Below are 23,973 nucleotides of genomic sequence, written 5' to 3' on the forward strand. Positions count from 1 at the left end.
AAAAATAGTAGCTGGAGCGAGGGCTCAAAAGCTGAGAGCACATCTGGTCTGGCACAGCCCAGTCCCAACGAGTTTGCCTTTGTTCATTTCAATCAGTGCCCTTCACATAATGAACCATATCTGAGAGGAGAATGGCTTTCTGGAGTTTTGTGTGTCTTATTAAGAATCATTAAATCTGAAGGTGGTCTTTGGGACCTCAACACAAAAGCCACAGATCACTTAATCACAAGAAATAATAGGTATTTTTCTTGTCAGTTCAACCTCTCCTGGAGAACACAAAGAATGTGAGTTGAGCCAGGTGGTGGTGGTTCACGCCTTTAATCCCAACACTCTGGAGACAGAGCCAGACAGATCTCTGTGAGTTCGGGGCAAGCCTGGTCCACAGAGCGAGATCCAGGACAGGCACTAGAACTACATGGAGAAACCCTGTCTTGAACACACAACAAAAGAATGTCAGTTGATCTTTCTTATTGAATTTGAAGATTTTACTTCCCCTAATTCCAAATCCTCACACCATCCTTCAAGTTCTCACCATACTCAGAATTGGACAGAGAGAGACCTTTGTGATAACAGACTGTCTTTGTCAACTTGACTGGACTGAAACAAGTGCCTAGAAAATGTATACAGCACACCTCTGTGTGTCTGTGAGCGCATTTTCAGAGATAATTCCATCATGAGGACCCTAACCTAATGAATGCATCAGTCCCTTGACAGTTCCTACTATGACAGCTGTATTGGAAAGTGGTCAAAAGGAGGAGGCAGGGGATAGTTGAAGGAAGTAGTCACAAGTAGTGTGTCTTGGAGAGCTGTGTCCCGTCCTAGTAACTTCCCATTTCTCATGTCTCTGTTTACTGACCACCATGAAGTGAGCTGCTCTGCTCTTCCATGCCTTCCCACTATAGAGAACTAAAGCCCTTTAGAACCATATCCCAAGTAATTCTTCCCTCCCTTAGGTTGTTCTTGCATTTGAAGCACACAAATGCAACAGTGATGAGTACACCTTGGAGACCTTTCATTCCTTCTCTTTTATCTCAGCAGCCCCTCGAGAAACCACACAGAACATGTATGTTCATCCCACAGTCAGTTAGGCAACAAATTGTCCCCAGGAACCCCCTCCCAGTCCCTTCTCTCCTCCCTGGGCGGAGCTGGAAGCTTCTCACATGACACTCTCATTACCTCCCCGACCCCTTGATGCCCCCTTTTCTTGTGCCATGAGTGACTTGTAGGGCTTCCCCAGGCTGGGAAGGGTCAGCTCAGCCTTGTTCAGCTCCAGCTCCTGTTGGTACAAATGCTCAATGACGGCCACTTCAATTGAGTCTCCCAGTACATTGGTCAGAGTATGCAGCCAGTCACTGGTGGAGGAAAAATAGATTAATGGGAGGGGGTGAAAGGCTCCTTCAAGAACCCAGAGTAGACTAGAAGGGCTTCCAGGCTAATTCACAACCACATGATCTAGAACAGGCCCTGCTCTTCCTCAGATTTCCTTCCTAACAACATCATTCCTTATATCCTCAGAACTCTTCTTTAATTTGTGACTCTTGTTTCTAAATATGACTAACCTAAAAATGATTAGATATGAGAGCCTGATGTAGATGGTTAGAGATTAGAATCTGATCTAGAGTGTTAGACATTCGGATCTGATTCAGACTGTTATACATGTGCATCTAATGCAAAGTATTAAACATGAGCATCTGTAGATGTAACCAACAGTCTTATTAAATAAGAAACACAGAACCAATGCAAAGAAGAAAGTCAAGAGGTCAGAGCTAAGAGCTAAAAACCTTACCCTTCCTCTCGCAGTGGTCCTACCTCTCCAAAAGAGACCTACTCCCTATGTCTGTCTTTTTTTATAGAGTTTTTGTTCTGCCTTCTCATTGGTTGTAAACCCAACCACATGACCTCCTAGTCACTGCCTGTCTGTACAGAATTCCAGGCCTTCTATGGTTGGTATTGAGATGAAAGGCGTGTGTCTCCAATGCTGGATGTATCCTTGAACACACAGAGATCTACCTAGCTCTGCCTACCAAGTGCTGGGATTAAAGGTGTGTGCCACTACTGCCCGGCTTTTGCTATGGCTCTAATAGCTCTGACTCTTGGGCAACTTTATTTATTAACATACAAATAAAATCACATTTCAGTACAAATAAAATATCACCATAAGCATCTGTTGCAGATTATTAAACATGAGCATCTGACACTGATTATTAAACATGAGCATCTGACGCAGTGTATTAAACATGAGCATCTGATGCAGAGTACTTAACATGAGCATCTGGTGTAGGCTTATTAGGTACAAGTGTCTGGTGCAGACTATTAGATATGACTGTTTGATACAGACTGTTTGACATGAATCTATGTAGGTGTGGAGCAGGCTGGGATTGTTCAAATGGAACTTTAGTCCTTCTGTACAAATGGGACTTAGTCTTGCTCACAGTACCTACATCGGAATGAAAATTAGCATTTTATGTAAATTCCATGTTATAAGAAAAGAAATGAGAGAGGGAAAAATGGTGAAAGGAGGTAGTGATGTAGGAAGTATAAAGAGGAAGAAAGAGAGAGGAGAGAAAGAAAGAAGGAAAAAAGAAAGAGGGAGAGGGGGAGGAGGGAGGAGGGAGGGAGTGAAGGAAGGAAGGAAGGCAGGAAAGAAGGGAGGGAGGGAGGCAGGGAGGGAGAAAAGAAGGGAGGGAATGAGACAGGTGGAGAAAAGGGAGGGAGAATGGAAGAGAAGAAAAGGACAGAGGAAGGAGAAGGAAGTAAACAAAGGGAGGAAGGAAAGAAAGCAAGAGAGGAGGGGGAGGAACAGGGTAGGGGTGGCTCCTCCCTGCCTATAGATTAGGAGTCACTGTCTTCAGGTGTGCGCCCTCCCACAAGCCTACTAAGCTCCATGGCACAGTCTCACAGCAAGACACACAAATGGCTCTGCTGTGCTCAGTGGATCACAAACAGAAGACATGAATGTGGGGAGCAGAGTTGTAGGGAGGAAAGCTGACCTGGTGGGAAGGAGTTAGAGAGTGTGCAAAGTAACCAGAAAGCATTGCATACATGCCTGACCTGTCAAAGAACAAATTTAATTAGTGAAAAAGAACAGAGGAAAGACAAGAAGGAGAGAACATATGCATTCATAGGGTTCAGTGCAAAAATCCACCAAAATTCTTTTGTCCATCATCACAGGTGATCGTATAAGTCAAAATTCTTCACTATTTAACGCAGCAGGTAACTTGTGTTTTCTTTTCACTTCTAAAATTCTTCAGAAGTAAGATTTCACTAAGGAAAAAACCGTTTAAAATTTTTGAGTTAAAAAATATTTGAACACTTTTGTATGATTTTTGTATGAAATGGTCTGACAAGGAGTGGGGGAGGGGCTGATAGATGGAGACCCCCTTTTCAGAATTCTACTCACTCTGTGTCCCAAAGATAATAAATCTATGGGCTTGGAGTCCAAAGCCATCACTAACAGACCATCCCAATGCCTCCCTAAACCCCTCAAATTCTACAACCATGTCCTTGCAGAATCCTTCATAAAAGTTATGAGAAGAGCCCAGGGTCAAAGCCAAGTCACACTCACAGGAACCAATCCACAGCTATGATCAGCATGATGTCGTCTGTGGGCAGGCTGATGGATGTGAACACAATCACCATGGTGACCAGTCCTGCCTGGGGGATGCCAGGTGCTCCTACACTAGCAGTTGTGGCTGTGATGTTGCGGGAATTCAGGAGGAAAGAGAGAACAGAAGATTGGAAGATCAGGAAGGGAAGGGCACCTTAAGTTAAATTCCCAAGCCAACACAGAAAGAAAAATATTCCATGAACTCTCTTTGGATGTGAAACTAAATTTAAAAAGTTGAAGTCACAGAAGCAAAAAGAAGAAACCGTGATGCTGGGCAGATGGGCTGGGAGTAGGGGAAATGTCTCTCAAAGGGTACAAGATGTCTAGATACCACATGAATGGCTTCCGGAAATCTAATGTATGGTGTGGAGGGTGTGGCTAATGATGCTGTGTTTGTATTTCAAAGAGAATAAACCTGAAGTCTCTTCTCACTATCAGCAAAGAGAAAGAGAACCGAGAAAGGGAGAGGAGAAGAGGAGGACTGACAGAGAGAGAAAAAGAGAAGGAAGGGAAGAAAGGAGAGAGGAGAGAGGAAGGGAGGGGAAAATAAGGAGGACATGAGAAAATAAGAGGAGAGAGGAGACACAGGCAGCAGAAGAGGGTGTGGGGGAAGGAAGGAAAACATAGGAGACAAATGAAATAATCAGCCTGACTGTTTTGATCATCTACAGAGTGCACAGGTAGCAAATCATCATGAAACACATCTTCAAATACACACAACTTTTGTCAGCTGTCATTCAAGAAAGCTGCGGCTGGAAAAGGAGAGTTGTTTATTAAGAAGGCAAATACAGATGAGATAGGGTGCATTCAGGGTGGTATGACCATAGGCAAATGGAGAGAAACTCAACGCAATTCCACTAAATTCAGGAACGAGTCATGTCTGTCCGCTTTCCCCATACTTATTCAATATAATTCTTGAAGTTCTAGCCAGAGCAATAAGACAACATAAGGAGATTAAGGGGATACAAATTGGAAAGGAAGAACTCAAGCTTTCCCTATTTGCAGATGACATGATACTATACTTAGGTGACGCCAAAAATTCCACCAAGGAACTGATACAGCTTATAAACACCTTCAGCAACATAGCAAGATACAAGATCAACTCAAAAAAATCAATATCCCTCCTATAAACAATGGACAAAGAAGCTGAGAAGGAAATCAGGGAAACATCACCCTTTACAATAGCCACAAATGACATAAAATACCTTGGGGTAACACTAACCAAGCAAGTGAAGGACCTATATGACAAGAACTTTAAGTCCCTGAAAAAAGAAATTGAAGAAGATGTCAGAAAAGGGAAAGATCTCCCATGCTCATGGATAGGCAGGACCAACATAGTAAAAATGGCAATTTTACCAAAAGAAATCTACAGATTCAATGCAATCCCAATGAAAATATCAACACAATTCTTCACAGACCTGGAAAAAATAATACTCAACTTCATATGGAAAAACAAAAAACCCAGGATAGCCAACATAATCCTGTACAATAAAACAACCTCTGGAGGCATCACGATCCCTGACTTCAAGCTCTACTATAGAGCTACAGTACTAAAAACAGCTTGGTATTGGCACAAAAACCTACATGTGGACCAATGGAATCGAATTGAAGACCCTGACATTAATCCGCACACCTATGAACATATAATTTTTGACAAAGAAGCCAAAAGTGTACAATGGAACAAAGAAAGCATCTTCAACAAATGGTGCTGGCATAACAGGATATCAACGTGTAGAAGGCTGCAAATAGATTCATATCTGTCACCGTGCACAAAACTTAAGTCCAAGTGGATCAAGGACCTCAACATAAATCCAGCTGCTCTGAACCTGCTAGAAGAGAAAGTAGGAAGTAGTCTTGAACACATTGGCATAGGAGATCACTTCCTAAATATAACACCAGTAGAACAGACAATGAAAGAAACAAGCAATCAATGGGACCTCATGAAACTGAGAAGCTTTTGTAGAGCAAAGGATACGGTCAACAAAGCAAAGCAACAGCCTACAGAATGGGAAAAGGTCTTAACCAACCTCACATCTGACAGAGCACTGATATCCAGAATATATAAGGAACTCAAGAAATTAGGCATCCAAACAACCAACAGTCCAATTAAGAAATGGTCTATAGAACTAAACAGAGAATTCTCAACAGAGGAATCTCAAATGGCTGAAAGACATTTAAAGAAATGCTCAACATCCCTAATCATCAGAGAAATGCAAATCAAAACAACTCTGAGATACCACCTTACGCCTGTCAGAATGGCTAAGATCAAAAACACTGAAGACACCTTATGTTGGAGAGGATGTGGAACCAGTGGAACTCTCCTACACTGCTGGTAGGAATGCAAGCTTGTACAACCACTTTGGAAATCAATATGGCACTTTCTTAGAAAATTGGGAATCAATCTCCCCCAAGATCCAGCTATACCACTCTTGGGCATATACCCAAGAAATGCTCAATCATACCACAAGAGCACCTGCTCATCTATTTTCATATCAGCATTGTTTGTAATAGCCAGAACCTGGACATAACCTAGGTGTACTTCAACTAAAGAATGGATAAATAAATTGTGGCACATATACACAATGGAATACTACTCAGCACAGAAAAACAATGACATCCTGAGGTTTGCAGGCAAATTGATGGATCTAGAAAAAATCATCCTAAATGAGGTAACCCAGACTCAGAAAGACAAATATGGTATGTACTCACTCATAGGAGGATCCTAAATGTGGAACAAGGATGACTGGACTGCTGCTTACATCACCAGGGAGGCTACCTGGAAAACAGGGCCCTAAGAAAGACACGAGAATCACCCAATTACAGAGAAATGGCTGAGATCTAAATGAACAACCTGGACATGAGTGGGAGTGATGAAGGGAAAGGGTCAAGGGAAAGAGAGCCTGTGGGAATGGGAGATCCCACCTGAATCAAGAACAGAGAGGGAAAACAAGGAGTAAGAGACCATGGTAAATGAAGACCACATGAGAATAGGAAGAAACAAAGTGCTAGAGAGGCCCAAAGAAATCCACAAAGATACCCCCACAATAGACTGCTGGCAATGGTTGAGAGACAGCCGGAACTGACCTACTCTGGTGATGGGATGGCCAAATACCCTAATAGTCGTGCCAGAAACCCCATCCAACGACTGACGGATCTGGATGCAGAGATCCATGGCTAGGCCCCGCGTGGAGTTCCGGGATTCTAATTAGTGAGAAAGAGGAGGGTTTATATGAGTGAGAATTGTTGAAACCAAGGTTGGATAAAGCACAGGGACAAATAGCCAAATGAATGGAAACACATGAACTATGAACCAAAGGCTGAGGGGCCCCCAACTGGATCAGGCCCTCTGAATAGGTGAGACAGTTGATTAGCTTGGTCTGTTTGGCAGGCATCCAGGCAGTGGTACTGGGTCCTGTGCTCATTGCATGAGTTGGCTGTTTGAAACCTAGGGCTTATGCAGGGACACTTGGCTCAGTCTGGGAGGAGGGGACTGGACCTGTCTGGACTGAGTCTACCAGGTTGATCTCAGTCCTGGGGGCTCTGGGGAGGATTTGCCCTGGAGGAGGTGGGAATAGGGGATGGGCTGGGGGGAAGGAGAGGGATGCAGGAGGGGGGAGAACAAGAGAATCCGTGGCTGATATGTAGAACTGAATTGTATTGTAAAATAAAATAAAAGGGAAAAAAAGGCACATAGAGCTCACTACGTTGAAGGCCAGGACATTCTGGCCCCTCTTGGGTTTGAAGCCTATTTCTTTCTTGATTTAAGTTGTTTGTTTTGTTTTTTTATTCTCATATGTATAAATGTTTACCTGCATGTATGTTGTATACTGCATGTGTGCCTGGTGGTCATGGAGTCCATAAAAGAACATTGGGTCTCCTGGAATTGGGGTGATAAACATCAGTTATGTAAGTAGTGGGAACAAAACTAGGTCCTCTGTAAGAGCAGCAAGTTCTCTTAACTCCTGAGCCATCTCTCTGGCCCACGGAAGACCATTTCTTGCTCAGGTAATCTTTTTTAAAAATTAAAAAGCTAATGATCTATGTCAGTGGTAGAATACCTGTCTAGCAGGTATAAATCCTTGTTTCCACTTCTAGTCCCGCAAATTAATATGAAATTGAAAGTAGGATCTATCGGGTCACAGGTGGCCTATGTTAAAACTCCAGAATTAACTCCAATTACCCCCCCAAAAATGTAATATGTATTGTGAAGGCCCCTGAGTTTCCCAGCAAAGGCAGTAGTGCCCTCGAGATGCCAGCTCTCTCCTCAGTAGTTGAGGAAACCCCTTTCTAGCTTCTATAGCCATACACACAGAACAAGGGGAGATGATTAGCACAGAGGACAACTCTATCAGAATGGTGGTTGAGCAAATACTCAGACTGGTATTGAAGAATGGGACTTCGAGGGAGAAGACTCCATTCATGAGCTTTATACCTTGACATGAACTCAGATCCTATCCTGTCTCATCAGGAGAATGGCAGACACATGCCTATCTTCTCATTGTGACAGAAAAGAGCCAAGGACAGTGCCTGTCTAGGCTTCTCCTCTGTTACTCAGATTTAAAAAAATGTGCCCAGAAGAAACTTTGGGAGAAAGGGTTTTATTTTAGCTCACAATTCCAGGTTATAGTCCATCATTGTAGAGAAGTCAAGGAAGGAACTTGAAGCCGTTAGCCACAACACATCCACAGTCAAGAGCAGAGAAAATGTGTGCATACCTATGGGTCTGGTCTCTCTCAACTTTTAAACAACTCGGGAACCAAATCAAGGGAAGAAGTACTGCCCACTTTTAGGCTGAACCTTCCCACGTTGATCTCCAACAAACATACCCAAAGGACAATGGGCCCTTCTTGAGATTATCTCCTCAGGTGATTCCAGATTCTGCCAAATGTAAAATTAAAACAAACCACCACATTACTAGTGGAGGAAAAGATTCCATTCGAAAAAGAAGTGTAGGGCCCTGAGAGATGGCTCAGTGGGTAAAGATGCTGTGCTGCCAAGTCTGACAAACTGAGTTCAGTCCCCAGGACCCGCATAGCAGAAGAGGAAAACTGAATCCTGTGAGTGGTCCTCAGACCTCCACATGTGCACTGTGACACACACACACACACACACACACACACACACACACACACACACACACACACGAGCACACACACGTGCAGGTGCACAGGCACAAATGTAATTTTTAAGCTCTTTTAAACCAAGTGGCTGGAGATAGTTCAGCAGCTAGGAGCACTTACAGCTCTTGCAGAGGACCCAAGCTCTATTCCTGGAACCCGTATCAGGCAGCTGCCTATAACTCCAGTTCCAGGGAACTTGAAGCCCTCTTCTCATCTTAGAAAACACCTTCACACAAGAGGTGAACACAGACTCAGGGAGACACATACAAAATAGAAAAAAATGTGAAGTGTAGTTTCTACTGACCATGTATCACACTCACATCCTTATAAGCCAAAATATTATTCCATTACCAGGAATGATGGCACATGCCTACAGTCCCAATTAGCCAGGTCAGAGAGAGAGGGGGAGGGAGAAAGGGAGAGAGGGAGAGAGGGAGGGAGGGAGGGAGGGAGGGAGGGAGGGAGGGAGGGAAAGAAAGATCATAAGTCAAACCATCTTAAGTCAGGATGTGTCTATGGAAGAAATTTCCAACGAAGAAAATACTTTCCTTCACAGAGTTTACATTTTCATTCTTGTATGATAGGCAGACAATAAGCAACATGGATGAGTAAAAAATCCCCCATGGATACAAATGCTGTGGAGCATCCTACATCCTTCATCCAAAATACTGGAAATCAGAAATATTGCACATGTTGCTTTGCTGTTTTTCAAATTTTTTGATATTTGCATATACATAATTTTATATCTTAGTTAGGAATGAGATGCAACTATAAACAGGAAATTTGTCAGTAGACCTTGTACACCCAGCCTCTCCTATTCAGTTGATATTCATCGTCTCACTTGATTGTGGTAATCTGGCCCAGTTTGAGCTCATAGTTGTTGACTTGAGCAAAAAAGATGGCTGCCAAGGCCTCATAGAGTACAGTGCCATCCATGTTGACAGTGGATCCACAGGCAGCAGGAACCTGGTGATGGGTCAGTCCACACCCAGGCCCTCCTCCAGGCATCAGAAAGTGATAGGCAGGGTTGCAGAGCTGGGGGAAGAGAGCTCTGGAGGCTGAGAATAGGGAGTTGAAGGATGGGGAGAGGGCAGTAGCAGCAAAGGGCCAAAGGAGGGCTCCCCTCTAGCACATGGAGAACAGGTTGGAATGTGAGCAAGGAGTAGAAAGTGGGAATTACAGTTGTGCATGGGGGAGTGGGACTCCTAATGCAGAGAGAACTCAGAGGTAGACATTCCCAGAGGAATGTCTCTTGACCCATTCACACCAAGATTTTATGACAGTCTATTCCAGATTGCTGACTTCCACACCGAAGCCTAAAGATGATGGCTAACTTCAATTATCAAGAACTGAACCAGGAACTACCTAAGAAGAGAGTCTCCATGGGTCACTATGTTTGGTCATCCTATGGGAATCATCTATGTGGGATTGTCTTAACTAATTCATATGAGAAAACCCAGCCAACGATGAGTGGTGCTATTCCCTAGGCAGGGGGTCCTGAACTATTTAACAGTGGAGAAACCAAGCTGAGCATATGCAAGAAAGCAGTAAACATGCATTTATTCTCTGTGCCTGAGTGTGATGTGACTAGCTACCTCAAGTTCCTGTTTAGATTTCCCCACAGTAATGGGCTATAACCTGTAATTGTAAGCCAAATAAATTTCTTCCTCACACACTAAACTACCCTTCATCAGGGTATTTTGTCACAGCAACAGAAATGAAAGTAGAACAGTAAAAGACAGAGTGTTTTTCTGCACAAGAAACAACCCAATCTACAGCAGCTAGGGCTCTCCCCAACTACTTCACAGAGTATACTTTCATTTGACTGGCAACTTAGTAGAAAGAGTAGGCAGCTCATTTGGGGTCAGGTTGTCTGCAAGAACTGACCCCTGTGTGGTCAGCTTTATGCTATGAAACTTAAAGCTTGGACTCAAGTCTTTGGCCCTAGAACAAGACATTGCCTACTGCAAAGCACCCAATTCAATTTCAACCTTTGCCAAGGATCAGAAACAGCACTGGAGGTGGGAGCAGGGGCTGATTAGCTCCATACTGATCAGATTGGTTTAATTCTATGTACAATAGTATCAATCCTATTTAGCCCCAGATCAAAGATCAAAAGGCACATTCTCCAATCATCATGAGGACAATAAAAAATATTTTCTCCTATCTGTTTGGATCTTGGGATACTTTGTCAAGCTGTTTTAAATTTGGATGGTGAGAGATAAGGATCACTTTTTTAAGCCCCTAAAAGCACAAACAGGAGAGGAAAGCCTAAGAAGCCAAGACACTCTGAGCTTGTGTTTCACCCCCAGTACCACCTTAAACAAAGAACTGGCATCTGTCTCTCCTCCTTATAACCTAGAGAAACAAAAGAGACAAGGAGGTTATGAGAGTCATCACAAGACAAAGACTATATCCCCAAGTATAGGCCACCGGTAAAAAGCTTCAAGAGTTACCCAATACTATTGTATAACCAGAAGAGGTGTTTGGAGTGGTGGAGAGGAGAGTACCTAAAAGAACCTATGAAAGATGAAGAATGGACTCAGGGAGAGTTCCGGGAAAGGCCATACCTGGAAGAGGTACCTATGGCTGTGATGAGGGCCTGTAGCGGGCCCCCAATGAATGGGAGGGGGTTCTGATGGGTGACAAGAAGGCAGATGAAGGGCAAAACACCACCAGCACGGAGGAACAATCCAATGATGACAGTCAGAGTATACATGCCCAGCTGACCTCCAAGGGCAGCCATGTCTTTCATTTCCAGAATCTTCCCAGCAATCAGGAACAGGATGCCCACAGGTGCATACCTGGGCAAGGCACATATGTATTAGGATGATCTTCCTCACAGGTCTGGAGCTGGCATTCCCCAAACTTTGCCCAAATAGATTCAAGGAGCCAGACAGTACCTACCACGAAACCACAACTCCACCCCAACCTTTCCCGAGTATCAAAGCCAGCATTGGGACACAGGGGAAATGGCCCTGTGGTTAGGAGTACTTGCTGTTCAATGATGAAATTCTCATTTTGGACACATCATCCACACTGGACAGCTCAAAAACACTTCTAACTCCAGCTCAAGGGATATGGCACCACTTTCTGGTCTCTATGGGTACCCACAGAAACACCTGCACACCCACTTACACATCCACACACATATATAAAATAAAATATTTTTAATAGCATTGTTGTTAGGGCTTTCTCCCAAAATATTTCCCCAGAGGCTCATATGTTGAAGGCCAGTGCTCTGAGGTGGGACCTGTAGAGAAGCTAACTGTTCATGAGAGTTCCAATCTCTGCTATGGGTTATCAATTGATGGAATCATAGCTGAATGAGCTATTGGGAGCAAACTAGAGGAAAGGCCTCGTAAAAGGCAGTAGATCATTGGGGGTATACCCTTGAAGGACAAGTCTTCTCCGCAGTGTCTCCCTCTCTCCCTCTCTTTTTCCTAGATGCAGTGAAGTTAGCAGCTGCATTGGCTATATCCATTCACCATCATGGCCCAAACGCAATGGAGCCAGCCAACCACGCACTGTTTCCTGCAAACCTGTGAGGCAAAAATAAACCTTCCCTCTTTAAATTGGTTTTCCCGGGCAATTTGTCATAGCAACAGAAAAGCTAATTAATACAATTGGATTCTATGAATGTACCCACCTCACATTGGTTACTCACTGCTCATCTGATAAGCAGAAAAGTTCCTACAACATCAGCATTGAGCCTTCTGGAATCTTTATCTCATTCTCTCATTCAAGCCCCTTTCAGCTCAACTCCAGATGACTATTCCCTTCAGAATTCGGTCCTTAGGCATTAATTACTAAGTATGGCAGTTTGAATGAAAATGGTTCCCCTAGGCTCATAAGGAGTGGCACTTTTGGGAGGTATGGCCTCATTGGACTACATGTGGTATTGTTGGAGGAAGTGTGTTATTGGGGGCAGGCTTTGATGTTTCAGATGCTCGAGCCAGGCCCAGTGTGTTTCTCTCTTTCGGCTGCCTGCAGGTCCAGATGTAGAACTCTTTGCTCCTTCTCTAGCACCATGCCTGCTTGCATGCCACCACACTTCCTACCATGAAATTAATGAACTAAATCACTGAACTGTAAAACAGCCCTAATTAAATGTTTTCCTTTATAAGAGTTGCCATGCTCATGGTGTCTCTTCACAGCTATAGAAACCCTAACCAAGACACTAAAACATCCCCTATCTCTGGCCTTCTAAATTTCCACAAATTGCTTTTTGTGCTAGTTAGTTTGAAGTTTCAACTTGACACAACCTAAAATCACCTGAGAAGACAGTTTCAATGAGGAATTATCTAGAGTAGGTTGGCTTATGGGAATGTGCTTGGGAGACTCTCTTAATTGCAAATTGTTGTAGAAAGAGATAGTCCACTGTGGGCAGCACTATTTAATGGGCTTGGCCCTGGACTGTGTAATAATAGAAGAAGCTGGCTGAAACTAAGCAAGCAAGCAAGCAGGGATTCATGTGTTGATTCTCTCTACTCTTCACTGTGATGTGATGTTTGAAGTTCCTGTTTTGTCTTCTCTACAATAATGGACTGTAACCTAGAAATGTGAGGCTATAAATAATCATTTGCTCTTTATGTCAGAATTTTATCACAGCAACCAAAATGAAACTAGAGTCCTTCTTGTCCAATCACTCGGCGTTTCTTAAGGCTTTGCCTGTTCTCTCCCTTGTTGGTGATGTACCAATCTCCTCTTCATATCTAGTTAGGTTCTTACTCTCCTTTCAAGCCCAGATGTATGGCTCACTCCTCATCTTCCCAGGGAGCATCCACTGCATATGGGTCCATCCACCACTGCTGGAGCTTTGCTATGGCACCTATGGCTTTGTGTTACACATAGTGGTCTACATCTGTCTCCCCCTGGATTTTACAAACTTCTTCAAGATAAAGTATGACTTCAGTGTATCACTGTGTCTCAAGCCTGGGAAACTGTCTGCTAGACGAATGAGCTAGTGAAGAGTGAAATAATTTTGAAAAAAATTAATGTGAAAAGGGGACATGGGTGTTGGAAGATGGAGTAGTGGTTAAAACACTTATCATGTAAGCATGAGGACCAGAGTGTAGACCCTCCAAAACCTATGTAATGCTTGATAGGCTAGGCCAACCCAGCCTCAGAAGGGAAGTCAGGTCAATTTGGCTAGCAAGATGAGCCACTTCCTTGAGCTCCAGATTTGACTGAGGGATCCTTCCTTAATGAATAAGAGCTATGGAAACCAGCCCTAATTAAATTTTTTCCTTTATAAGAGTTGCCATGGTATAAGAGCTATGGAAAATGATACCCAACATGCCCTTGGGCCACCACACACATACTTCCCCCCACTCATTCAAAAATAACATACATTCGCATGCACATCACACCATACCCAAATGTAGAAAGGAAAATAAAACAGGGCATGAGTAAGTATGAAAGTGAAGAGATAAATGGAATATCTGAGGGAATAAATGAGAAAATGGCAAATGCATACATAAATCAACAGGTTTGGGAGTGAATCCAAGTGTGCTGGTTTGGGTGAGTAAATACACAAATGCAGTCAATGTCTTAACTAATGGTGTTAATACTACAGCTCAGTGTCACAGTTATTGCCTAGCTTACTCAAGGCCCTAGGTTCCATCCTGAGCACCAGGGAAAAAAGATTATTATTTAGGAAACTGAAGGTACAGCTCAGTGGTAGAGTGATTGATTATCTAGTAGACATAAGGCCTTGGTTCAACCCTAGCACTTAAAAATAATTACAGGGGCCAGAAAGATGGCTCCCCAGGTGAAGATACGTTGTGCCAAGCCTGAAGGCCTGAGTTGGATCCTGAAATCCACATGGTAGGAAGAGAGCACTAACTCTTACAACTTTATCCTCTATGTCCACATGCATGCTGTGGTTTGCATATCCATACACATGTACTCTGACACAATAGATAGATAGATAGATAGATAGATAGATAGATAGATAGATAGATAGATAGATAAATGTAATAGAGTGATAATTGTGAAGTAATTTAACTAATGAACATATTTATCAGTGAATAGATACATGAAGAAATTATTTAACTGATAAATAGAAAAAGACTTTAAAAGAAGATAAGTGAGTGGGCCAGTGCTAGAAAAATGAGAATGAATGAGTGAATACAAGAAATAGATGAGGGAATGAATGAAAGAAAAAGTTACTGAATTGAATCACTGCAGAAAAGAATGAGGAAGTGAATCAGTGAGTTGATGATTGAATTAACAAATGCAGAAATGTGGTGGTGCATGCCTGTAATCCCACTAATCAGGAGGCTGACAGAAAAGGTTGGCAGGTTCCAGACAATCCCGGGCTACATAGTAAGACCTTTCTCAAAAACAGCACAATGACCTCACAGCAACTGTAGTTGTCTGCACAAATTGACACAGGATCAAGCCAGTCAATATTCCAACATGGACTGAGGAGAGACTCACAAGCCCTGCTCCTAGCTGAGAAACTATTTTGAGAGTTAATGGCTTCTGGGGAATGGAAAGCCAAAATTTTTCCTGGATGAGGCATCCTGTAGGTTGCCCAAATCAGTGGCCATGCCCTCATCCATGTTCACACAGACAGTTCTCATTGGAATCAATGGGAGATATATACAAACACATGCATATGATGATATAGAGTTGGAAGGGGAACATGAGAGTCTGAGAGAAGTCGAGGGAGAATGGGAATAAGGGTATTATCAAGACACTTTTTATACATGTATGAAATTATCTAAGAACATATTTTTATTACACAAAAATGGGAGGAAAGTGGGTGACCCAATGTGTGGGAGGATGAACATAGATGAATGAGTGAATGAATCACAGAGTGAATGCACAAATGAGTGAGTGAGTAAATAGATTAATGGAGTTATGAACTGCTGAATAACTCACTACAGAAAGATATGAATGAACTGATGATTTGATGATTAAATTAACTAACACACAGATGAATGAGGGGCCAAATGTCTCCAACAGTCCCATCAGCCTGGTCACCGTCACCCCCAGGAACCACCACCACTGCCTCACCCAGGCACATGCACCCACCAACTACTCACCAGATGCTGATGCCCACCAGCCTCATAATAGCCTCATTGAGGCTGTCAAAGAAGTCCCTCAGGACATGGCCTTTGTGCTTCATGCCACCAATGACCAACCCGAAGGCCAAGAGAAGACCACAAGGCCCAAGGAATTGATGCCACTGGCTGAACCAGGCACAGGCACAGTCTCCTCAAAGTTTATCACCTCCTGCAGGGTGCCCAAGGCTTGGGTGACATTTTCCAGGATGCTGGTTTCATTCTCCACTGAGGATGGGGGAGACATGGAGGCCCTCAGTTCTGACCCATTCTCTGTCCTTACAATCATCCTGGTTACCACTCGTGTGCTGTACTGCATCTTAAACTGAAATGCAGAGAAATTGATACCAGATTCAGTATGGTGGTTAGCTCTTTCATAAATATCACAAAAAAAATATAAAAAAACTGGAGTTAGGCCTGTGAGGCCCTGTGTTCCATACATCTCATTTGCACGAACACACACACACACACACACACACACACACACACACACACACACACTGAAAATATAACGATAATGATAATAAAAAAAGAAATTAGTAACTGGCATTTGCCTAATATAAACAAGTCCTGGCTTTCATCCTCTTCACCAAAGAAAAGAAATGAGTAACCAAATAGTGAGGATGTTAAAAACCAAGCATAGAAAATGGATATATAGTCTACATCTTTATGTCTAGCCTTCAGTAAAGGGGTTGCTATGCGCCTCCTGCTGGCCAAATTCAGTCCACTACTTGCTTCTGTAAATATAGTTTTACAGGAAAGTGTAAGTCCTCTTCACATGTTGCCTGTGTCTGCTTTTCTACTATGAACCCCAAGCTCATGCTCAGACAGATTTTAGCACATCTGTGATCAGAAGTCTCAGAACCTCGACCCCAGCATCCTAGCCTTCATGATTTCCATAACCTGGCCACCCTTTGCATCACCAACATAGCCATGTGTGGTACACATATTCTCCCAGAATCATCCCCAAGGTCCCCCCACTCAGGCCCTTCTTCCCACCCTTCTCCTTGGGAAGTAAGCTCCCTCCACCCTCCATCCCTCCTTCATTAAACCATGTGCTTCTCCTAACCTGTTTGAAGCAGGCCTCCACAAGTTAGGTGGAAACATATTTCTGCACAAAAACATCAGAGAAGGGAAAGTGGTTAGAGTTTGGGAGTGAGCCAAAGGGCATTCCTGCACTGATAACCATGGCAACCGTAGCAGCAGACAATATAGAAATGCATGGTGTGGGCCCAGGGTTGAGCAAAGTACCTGCCCTTCATCATCTGACATAAACCCTGCAATGACCCTAGAAGTAAACACTGTAAACATCTCTAGCTTCCACAGGAGGTAACCAAAGGCCAGAGGAGATCGCCCAGACCCATAGAGCTGCTCAGAGTTGCAGATGTAACTTACCATGGATTGATTATAATTAGGCCCCACCCAAAGTCATGGAATCTGAGTGCCATAAAGTTGATGGTGGAGCCTTGGACTAAAGAAGTTTACAGAGTAATAGGAAGTGGCCTTGTTTTTGATATGCTTGCTCTTGATAACCATCTTGTGCTCTCTGCCGTGTTATGATGCAGCTAGAAGATCCTCACTAGATGCTGGTGAAAAGTTGTTGGGCATCCTAGATCCCTGAACATGAGCTAAATAAACCTTTGTCTTTTGGTTCTTTGGTTTTGTTTGCATTTTACAACTAACTCAGTTTCAAGTATACTTTTCATTTAAATTTTAATACACTTATTTGGAGGCACAGTGCCATGGTATACAGATAAAAGGTAGACAACTTGTAGGAGTCGGTTCTCTCATTCCACCATGTGGATCCTGTCAGGTTGTCAGGCATGGTGATAAGTGTCTTTACCAACTAAATCATTTCACTGGCCCTAACTTTTATTTATTTAGGCGTGTGTGTGTGTGTGTGTGTGTGTGTGTGTGTGTGTGTGTGTGTACACATATGCCACAGCATGTACATGGAGTTGGGAGGACAACTTACAGGACTCTGTTCTCTCCTTCCACCACGAGGATGGTCCAGAGGATTGAACTCGGGTGGTCAGGCTTGGCAGCAAATACCTTTATTCACTAAGCCATCTCATTGGACCTCAGCTAGTGTATAATAGCAGCAGAGAACACCGTAAGAGTTCCTAAACTCTTCCGGTGCCAAGTCAGTACCATAGGAACAGTATGACTGGATTTGACATTACTTCTGACAGGCAAAATCTTATTGGACTAAGAGAATCATTTGCACGGGTTGGGGTTTTAGCTCAGTGGTAGATCACTTGCCTAGCAAGTGAAAGACCCTAGGTTCAGTCCTCAGCTCCAGAAAAATAAAAGAGAATCATTTGCTCACCAAAGAGGTTATGAACAACTATTGAACAGCAGCAGCTCTTCTTACTCCGTCCTGGGATACTACAACAGTGTCCTCTCCAGCCTCAGAGCTCAAAGATCAGACCTAGACTTAGCTTTCTTAAGGATATGCAAGGATCCAGGGCAGAAATGGCAACCGATAGTTGCTTCCTTTTCCAAACTAGATCCACCTTTTCCTGTAGTCTCTCATAGAAAAGAATTGCTGCATGCATATCTGGAAGTCCCAACAAAATGAGAATGTCACCTGACCAGGTCCATGAATGCATGAGCTGTTGGGACAGTCTGAATTTGGCTCTCATGGTGCAGCCCCTCCTTGGAGCCTTTCCCAAGATGGATGATGGTGACCATTAGGATCCCAGTGAAAACCACAATGACTGTGGTCACCATGTAGTGCACAGCTGCCCGCATTCCCATCCTCCCTGTTGCCTTTTTGTCCAGGGATGCCATACCTAGAAAAGAGATAATGCATTTCGTGCAACAGCACCCATTCCTTTTAGCCTCCATCTGGTCCACCCATTCCATACCATCAGCTCAAACTCATTGCACATCCCTTAACTGAAGATGTCCACAAAAAACATGGTTCACCTTCTAATGCTGAGAGTTATCTACACAACAAATTTTATGCTATCACAAATAAATATATTATCAGGCAAAATATAATTTGATTATAGTTTATTAAGTTAATAAAGGGAGCTGGTAAGATTACTCAGTGTTAAGAACACATACTGCTCTTACAGGGAACCCAAATTCCAGTATCAACACAAATATTCTGTGGCTCACTACCACTTGTAATTCCAGCTCCAGGGTATCTGATGCCCATTTCTGACCTCCATGGGCACATGCATTCATGTGTACATACCCACATAGACACATGATTAAATAATAATAACAAAATAACTATATAAAAGTAAATAAAAGTTTTGTGTCACTTTGAAATAAAGTTTTACAGTGTACAGTGTATACCCACCACCTAGAGATGATCTGAAAGAACACGAGAGGAGAGGCATAGGTCATCTGCAAACACTACATCAATTTACAGAAAGGGCTTCAGCATCCTCAGGTATTGGTGTTTATAGGGATCTTGAAACCAATCCACTGGTGTTTCAACCCAGGGATGATTCAGTTTTTGATTCTCAAGCTAAAAACAAATGGACACATACCACTCCATTTTATTACTCCAAATAACTGCACCAATCACAATACCTCCCCTTTACTCTAAGTTAACCTTTCAACTTCCACCCAACCCTCTCCTTATCCTGCACCATAAATATCACAGTCATTGTAGTCTTCATCCCAGGGTCCATCACAACTCCCACCTCACTTGAACCCACCCCTTTCTACATTTAGCCTGGATACTGTTCATGCTGTACCTATATGTCTCTTACCAGGCCATGCAACCATCCAGTTGCTATGAGTTTGAGATACTAACAATCTGCACTTTTCTCCTGAGAGTGATCCTCAGCAGAATGGGAGCTTCCTCCTCCAGAAAGGTCCCATTGTTCTGCAACAGTCAATGATTGCTGGTGCAGGGATTCAGATGAAGACAGAATTGGTGGTGAGAGACACCTCCATGATGTTGCTCACACTTCAGAGCCCCTGCCCAGTGGGAGCACACTGAGACACCAGCCTTCTTCTGAACACATGCCTTTGCTTAGCTTCCTTTCCCATCCTGTCCTTCTATCTTCACTTCTTCATGTGTTTCTCCCTTGGTGAGTTTCTGGTGACCAGATCTACATGTCAGGCTTGGCTTCAAAGAAGCCCAACCTAAGAAACCAGCCTTGATCATTATTTCTGTCCCTAAACCCAAGGCTTACTAAACATCACCTATGGCCTAAATCTGGTGCACTATTTACTTTTGTAAAGTTGTATTGAAACACAACTCTGGTGAGTAGTTTTAGTTGTTAACTCAACACGAGCAAGTACCACTAGGGAGAGACGCTCAATGGGGAATTTTATAAATCAGGTGGACCTGTGGCATGACTGGGGGGTCCAGATTACATTGAAGGAGGAAGGACAATCATTGTGTGTAGCACCATTCCCTAGGAAAGGGATTCTGGACTGTATACATGTAGAGATGTAACTTGATACAAATAAGCATGTGTCCATTTATTTTCTCTCTGCTCTTGGTTGTGGATGGGTTATGATGAACTGCTTCAAGTTCCTATGTTGTCTTCCCTGAGTGATAGACTCTAACCTGGAACTGTGAGCTAAAATAAACCCTTTCTCCCCTAAGTTGTTTTGTGTCAAATATTTTATTGTAACAACATAAATGAAACCAGGGCAACAGTCATGCACACTTGCTGACATAATGCCTATACATGCTCTTCTACTCCAGCATCAAAGGTGAACCATAAAATGAAGATCCGATGGCCCTGAAGCGAAAACAACTACTATCCAGAAGAAAAGGTGCTACATAACACATCAAAGCTCCTTTCCTTCCTCCACCCTCCATCCTGGCACCTCCATCCCACTCACTTCCTCCATGTTCAACCACATTCCATTTATCATCTACCCCATATCCAAGCTAACTCCCCTGACCCTCCAAAGCCTTTCTTCCCCCCCTGGAGAGACCAGAGCTCTGGCAGGATGGGATTTTACCTTCAACAACAAGTACAAGGAAGTTATTGGGACACAAGGATCCTGTGACAGCAAGACTGAAGCAAGATCTGGGCACAGCTTGAGTTGATGTGTTTGGAAAGGGCCCCCATTGGTGGGGAAGCCCTGGCTCTTTTCTCAAGTGTGGGCTTGGAATGGGTCCTGTAGATGCACAGTGGCTTGGGGTCTCACCTGGGACAAGGCTGGAGACGATGAGGGGGAGTACCAGCATCTGCAGCATCCTCATGAGCAGCTCACCAGGAAAAGAGAAGTACTTGATCTGGTGGTAGAAGAGCTGGTGTGGGCACAAGGCAATGCCAGGAAAGGTTCATGGAATGAACTATGAATCTCAACCCCAAGAACTGTCCATCCATCTCTAAAAGAGTATAGTAAGGTGAGCAGTGACTATTCTAGGAGGTGCATTTGTGTACATGGGTATTACATGGATTTGTGTGTGCATGGATACATTTGTGCATGGGTATGTGTATGTGTGTGTGTGTGCTTGTGTTATATACAAATGTGGGTGTTTGTGAATGAATGGGCATGTATAAAAAGATGTATATATGGGTATGTATGTGCATGTGTGTAAGTATGTGTACATTTGTGTGAGCATGGGCATATATATGTGTGTGCATGATGAGAATTTGTATGAATGAATGTGTGCATGTAGTTGTGTGCACATGGATATATATATATATATATATATATATATATATATATGCATTGTATGCATTTGTGTGTGCATAGGTGTGTGTGCACATTCATATGTACATAGGATCATATATAAAGATATGCACATGCATTTCTTGGGTGTGTCTATAAGTATGACTCTTTTTTCTGTGTTATCATTTTCTTTTTTTTTCAGATTATGCATACAGTGTTCTCCTGTGGGCCAGAAGAAGGTACCAGACCTCATTACAGATGGTTGTGAGCCACTATGTGGGAATTGAACTCAGTACCTCTGGAAGAACAACCAGTGCTCTTAACCACTGAATCATCACTCCAGCTCTATGCTACCACTTTCAAATATGGAAGTGCATATGAAATTGGGCTTCTAAGCATGTAGATGTAAATGCATAGATGAGTGTGTGAAAGTATTCACAAAGTCCAAGACAGCTGGCTGTGGTATCCTTGGAATCCATACTGTCTAAATAATCAAGTACACATGGAAATTTTTAGGGGGAAATTATCTGTGGAAAGCAGAAAAGGGGCTATTTGGGGAGAGAAAAGGAACCAGCAGAGGGTGACTAGGTAAGAGGGGGTAAAGGAAAAAGAATATGATCAAAGCACATTGTATACAGATATGAAGATGTCATGAGGAACCCATTATTTTATACAACCTCATAATTCCTTAAGTTGTGTCTGTTGAACGTGTAGAGATTTTTTTCTCTTATCAATATTTCCTAGACAATACAGTATAACAACTATTTACCTAGCAGTTACATTGCTTTGGGTGTTACAAATAACCTAGAGACCAAGATAGCCACAGATCTGGCAAACACTACCCCATTTTATTTAAGGGACTTGAGCATCCACAGATAACAAATGCTTGTGGACATCCAAACCAATAGACAATCAAGTTCCTTAAATAAAATGGGGTAGTGTTTGCAGAACCAGTCTCTTAAGAGTATGATGGATAGCTGCATCTTTTTATGAACGTTAGCACAGTTTATGTGACTGCACTTCTCAATTAAGATATGTAAGATATATTCATATGTAAGATATATTTATCCTTCTCTGTGTGTAGTCGTAAAGTGCATGTCTGTTCAGTGTACTTGCGGATGCCCATACCCACACATGTGACATCACATCGTGTTCATACAGCTGTTTTTGTGCATGTATGTGCCCTCTCTACCTGAGTCCTCTGATGGGCTAAGGGATTGTGCGATGAGTGCACCAGAGAGGGTGGGTAGTTAATAGAAGTCCCGCCTCCCAGAAGCAGAGCTCACCAATGATCACAGCGCTGACCGTGAGCAAGATGAAGGCATTTCTGCGCAGAAAGCGCCACACATGCTCTCTGATCATGGACTGCAGGCGCATGCGCATGCGCAGTGCTCTCTGCTGCCAACTGTCCTGAGGTCACCAGGAGAGCCCACACCACCCAGGTGCTGGCTGCTCTGCCTCAGGAACAGACTGTTGCCATGGCTGCTCATCACCTCTCTCTGGGGACAGAGGAGACCAGGTCTGGTGAGGGAGGATTCCAGGAAAGGAGTGGGTAAGGTGGAGGGGCAGGCACTTGCAGCTCAGAAGTCAGGGGAGGGGCGATGCCCATGTGGAGACTACTGAGAGCCTGCCCTGGATGAGATACAGTTTTTAATCCCAGCAGCAAAAGGTTAAGGTCTTCGGACCCAAACACTAGAGAGGGTGGTTAGAGACAGGGTAGAAAAACAAACAAACAAACACACACACACAAACAAAACACACAAAATACTGCACACCTTTCAGGTTTTCTGCCTCCAGCCTCCTTCACTGAGATCATCTCAAGCAACTGGGAGCTGCTGCAGCTCTCAAACTAAAGTGCCAGGCCTTTGCTGAATACCCATTGCATAAGAGCTCTTGAAAGGGCACTTTAGGCTAGTCCCCCTATCCACAGTAGTTGGGTGTCCAGCCCTAAGACGCCCATAGTCGACTTTTCACAAGGACAAAATCAGCAGGTGCCTGGGAAACAGTGGTACGCAACTAATGTGGCTGCCCAGTGTGCGTGACCAGGACAGTAATGCTGTAAGGGAGGGGTCACTGGGAAAGAAATGATGACACTTCTAGTCCCAGCTTGAGGTTCATGACCCTCTTTTGGGGTGAGACCTCAGACTTTGTGCCCCCCCCTTTTTTTTAACCTATGTCCGTATTTATTTTTTCTTATTAACTTACTTATTTTTGCTAAGATATCCAAAACGGGATGATGTGTTTTCCATGAATTAAATAAAATGCTCGTGAATATAAAACCTGCCAATCTGTTTAGCAGCCAAACATTTGGAAGTTACCAAACAGCTTAGAAACCGTGGCTTTTGACCCAGCCGTTGACAGCCCTGTAATATCAGCTACTCTAGAGGATGGTGGTGGAAGGCTGTTTACAAGATCAGGACCAGCACCTGCAACTTAGTAGGACCCTGTCTTAAAATAAAAAGTTAAAAAGAGAGCTACTGGGCAAGGGGTGGGAGATGGCTCAGTGATTGAGGGTGCATATTGCTTCTGTAGAGGACCAGAGTTCCATTCCCAGCACCCACATCAGGCA

At 43.4% G+C, this 23,973-nt stretch overlaps 1 protein-coding gene and 1 pseudogene across 1 annotated transcript in view; one reads left to right on the forward strand and one right to left on the reverse strand.

Moving 5' to 3' along the window:
- Positions 1-1,082: 1,082 nt before the first annotated feature.
- LOC143270125 (excitatory amino acid transporter 4-like) lies at positions 1,083-23,406 on the reverse strand (annotated as a pseudogene).
- LOC143270127 (uncharacterized) overlaps positions 22,798-23,973 on the forward strand; it is a 69,503-nt gene continuing 68,327 nt past the window's right edge. Inside the window, exon 1 of the transcript XR_013047093.1 lies at positions 22,798-22,923. The gene's annotated coding sequence lies outside the window, so the exon portion shown is untranslated. The remainder of the gene's footprint in view (positions 22,924-23,973) is intronic.

Source organism: Peromyscus maniculatus, chromosome 22 (genome assembly GCF_049852395.1).
Source record: "Peromyscus maniculatus bairdii isolate BWxNUB_F1_BW_parent chromosome 22, HU_Pman_BW_mat_3.1, whole genome shotgun sequence".
Lineage (NCBI taxonomy): Eukaryota > Metazoa > Chordata > Mammalia > Rodentia > Cricetidae > Peromyscus > Peromyscus maniculatus.